This window comes from Brachyhypopomus gauderio, unplaced genomic scaffold (genome assembly GCF_052324685.1).
Source record: "Brachyhypopomus gauderio isolate BG-103 unplaced genomic scaffold, BGAUD_0.2 sc195, whole genome shotgun sequence".
NCBI lineage: Eukaryota > Metazoa > Chordata > Actinopteri > Gymnotiformes > Hypopomidae > Brachyhypopomus > Brachyhypopomus gauderio.
In genome coordinates, this window is record NW_027507016.1 from 170995 (window position 1) to 175034 (window position 4040).

General features: G+C 39.5%; 1 long non-coding RNA gene across 1 annotated transcript; it reads right to left on the reverse strand.

Moving 5' to 3' along the window:
* Positions 1 to 415: 415 nt before the first annotated feature.
* LOC143502689 (uncharacterized) lies at positions 416 to 3498 on the reverse strand. Its single transcript, XR_013127108.1, has 4 exons — positions 1854 to 3498; positions 1667 to 1691; positions 1296 to 1394; positions 416 to 1168 (listed from the first exon to the last, which is right to left on the reverse strand). It is a non-coding gene; the product is annotated as an uncharacterized LOC143502689 (long non-coding RNA).
* Between the last annotated feature and the right edge of the window lie 542 nt (positions 3499 to 4040).

A 4040-nucleotide genomic window follows, 5' to 3' on the forward strand; every position in this document is an offset into this window, starting at 1 on the left:
TAATATTACATAAATTGAACTCAGAAAAGTCAAGCTGAATTAACTAACAATCTATATCTTTGTTAGGTGAACATAATTTTCTTGGTAAAGTTAACAATTAACAAAAAAGTACAATTTACTTGTAGCAATCTATGTAGAAGTTTGAGTAACTTATTTTTTTTGCTAAATTAATCATGTGCATGAACAGCATTAAATTGCATCAAGGTAAAAAAACAATCTGGTACATAAATTTTGCTCTATACTGTAAACATTTGTGTTTGTGTATTACATACATGTGTTTTTGTTTCTGTATACACACACACACACACACATACAGATAGATTTGGCATTACAACATTTATTTAATGTTTAGCAACCAGTTTCACTTCCAACAATGACTGAAAAACCAAAGGCCATAAATGTAAATCAAAAGATTTTGAGCATTTGTCAAAGAAATATGCATCAAATATGGAAATTTCTTGAATCTTATTAGAATTAACCCAAAAAGAGTAGGCCTATCTCGTGTAACACAGGAAAAAAAAACGTGTTACACAAGAGCCTACTCGGAGGATTGATATTTTAGCCAAGCTACACAACAGATCAGCGCAACACTCAAGTTCAGCAGTACAAGGAATCGTACCCTATGCAAGTAATGCCAAGTAAACATAACTTTTCCAGTAGGCTTTCAGTATAGATAAGTTAACAGATGCTTTTAATACTGCAACACCAGCAGAGGTATTTGGCTTAATATAATAAAGTAACTGTTGAGTTGTCACTGCAAACATATGACTTCCTGATGTTCCCAACAATACTGTTACCAGAGTGCCAATTGTTTTTTAAGGCTAACAATGTGTCAAGTTTTTTTTCAAACATATCAGAGGATTTGAGAAGTAATTTACGACAACTTTGTCAGAAGATTTGTGAATTTAGATGATGGTTTAGGGCGCATATGATCCATACCAACAAAAAGTCTCTGATATGTCTCAAGTGTGCAAAGGTTTTGGTGGATATTAAGTTCCAGGGCATAGGTAAGTCCAAAGAGCAGACAGCATGCTTTTGATAGGGTGGTCAGACGTCATATCACTGGATGTCCTTCTATGATGATGCCAATGACATCCAACTGATGGCACACATAAATCTTCATCGGGCACCTGCTAAGTTCGGCATGCACCTCTGTTTCATCATGACTCTATTGGTGGAAACAAAGATTAATCACACAAACATACCAACAGGTAAAAAGACAGGTGAGACAAAGACAAACTTTTACCATATGTGACTGAAAAGTTCAGAAACGCAGCTTTAAACCAAACACTTACATGGTGGTCACTGATGAGGTCTTCTTGTTTCTCCCCCATGTATTCGATCAGACATCTCAGAACCACTTCTCTCCTTTTCACCACAGAGGCTGATGGATTCTATCAAAAACAGTAAAACCTGATCAAAATTCACAGCCCAATTATACAAGAATAAAAGCCCAGCCACTGTATTTAAACTATGCAGGTGAACCAATGTGATCTGAAAGGAGTTCTGCATAAATAAATAAAATGTGTTGTAACAAGTAAGATACTGTTTAACAAATAAGTGCGAGTCAGACAACAAAACAAGCCCAAGAAAAGAAATAGCAACTGAGAGAGCATCCATGCCAGTGCAGTGTGCGTAATTATTCTACCAGTGAATAAATGCTGACCTTCAAATCCAAATTCAGATTGGAACTGAAAAAAGTGGATAGGCAGAACAGCTGAGTTGGACAGATGGACAGTCATTGCTATCCTTTCTGTTACATACACATTATAACACCGAGGACCAAGTATATGCTGGACAATAAATATCTTTTGGATGAAAAAGTTTTACATAACACAATTTTATCCTCTTACCTGTATGAGTGCCAACATCTGGGACTTGATTCTTTGACCGACAGCTCTTCCTTTTGCGTTGAATAGGGACAACAACTTTGGAGTGTTTATCCAGTTGTGACATGAATTTGGGCTCAAGTAAAATGCCATTAATCCTCAAAAACTCTTCATTGATCTGGAAGCACATGTATGTCTTTGTGGTTAGTTTTTAAAAGGGATAGGTTTTCATCCCACTTACAACATACAGAACTTATTCACTACCAAGAAGCTAGTTTTAAAGCTATACTATGCAGGATTTGTCAGCTGCTATAAGAACACACCAAATACAGTTGTGATCAAATTTATTCAACCCCCAATGCTGCGAAGGGTTTTATGGAATTCAGTGCACATTTGTAATTGTGTTCATAATGAAATCTTACAAGGACTTGTTAAAGAACTAAATGCAACTAAGATAGCATCAATTTTTTTTGTCATAAAGTATTAAATGGCCTTTTTGTGATTTCTTCATTGACACAATTATTCAACCCCTAAGAACAGAGGTTCATTCCAGTGTTTTCCATCAGGTATTGAAAACATCTGTGGATGTCAACGAGCAGCAATCAAGCATGATAAGCACCAATTAGGCAGATTTAAAAGGACTGTGATACTCAGCTCCTTCTAGACATCTACTGGTGTGTTTCCAAGCATGGTGAAGGCAAGAGAATGGTCCCAGAAGACAAGAGAAGAGGTTATTGCTCTTCACAAGAATGGCAATGAATATAAAAAGATTGCGAAGTTGTTAAATATTCCAAGAGACACTATCGGAAGTATCATTTGCAAGTTCAAGTTAAAGGGCACAGTGGAAACGTTACCTGGTCGTGGCAGAAAGAAGATCCTGACCGCGACTGCTGTGCGCTACCTGAAGGGTAATGTGGAGAAAAATCCCCGTGTGACTGCAAAGGAACTGAAAAAAGACCTGTCAGATGTGGGCACTGAAGTTTCAGCTCAGACAATAAGGCGCGCACTGCATAACGAAGACCTCCATGCCAGAACGCCCAGACGCACCCCCTTGCTGACTCCAAAGAACAAGAAAAGTCGACTGCAGTATGCCAAAAGTCATGTGGACAAGCCACAAAGGTTTTGGAACAGTGTACTGTGGTCAGATGAAACTAAATTAGAACTGTTTGGGACAATGGACCAGCGCTATGTTTGGAGAAGGAAGAACCAGGCTTATGAACAAAAGAACACCTTGCCTACTGTGAAGCATGGCGGGGGGTCAATTATGCTTTGGGGCTGTTTTGCTTCTAATGGTACAGGAAAGCTTCAACATGTGCAGGGTACCATGAATTCCCTTCAGTACCAGGAGATCTTGGAGGAAAATGTGATAGAGTCAGTCACAAACCTGCGGCTTGGGAGACGTTGGACCTTCCAACAGGACAATGATCCGAAGCCCACATCCAAGTCCACTAGAGCATGGTTGAACATGAAAGGCTGGAACATTCTAGAGTGGCCATCGCAATCACCAGACTTAAATCCAATTGAGAACCTCTGGTGGGACCTAAAGAAGGCAGTTGCAGTGCGCAAGCCTAAGAATGTGACTGAACTGGAGGCTTTTGCCCATGAAGAATGGGCTAAGATACCCATAGGTCGCTGCAAGACACTTGTGTCAAGCTATGCTTCACGCTTGAAAGCTGTCATAACTGGAAAAGGATGTTGTACTAAGCAGCCCCGTCGACAGGGGGGGACAACCGGGTCTGTTGTCCCGGGCCCCAGGGCCAGGGGGGCCCATCAAAGAGCCCAGCAATTTATTTTTTATTTAAAGTCATTTATTTTTTATTTAAATTTTATTTAAAGACACTTTTTACAGTGTAGGGAGTTTTTCCTTGCCACTGTCGCCTTTGGCTTGCTCATTAGGGATTTGGACCCATAGTATTGTTAACCTTGTAAATCCTGTAAAGCACTTTGTGACAACATGTGTTGTGAAAAGCGCTATACAAATATATTTGATTTGATTAATTTAATTCCGGAGTTGCAGCTACATTCCAGAACTATTTAAATTTCCTCTGTCCCGCATATGATCCCATACAGAGCTAATTTTCCCTGTTTTCTTTTTCCATATGGCTGCCCGCCTACCCAAGAATACTGAGATGAGGAGAGACTAGCCTTTCCCGAGATCCATCCTGGGCCAGTCACCTTCTGCCTAACCAGCTATGATGAAGGATCAACCCA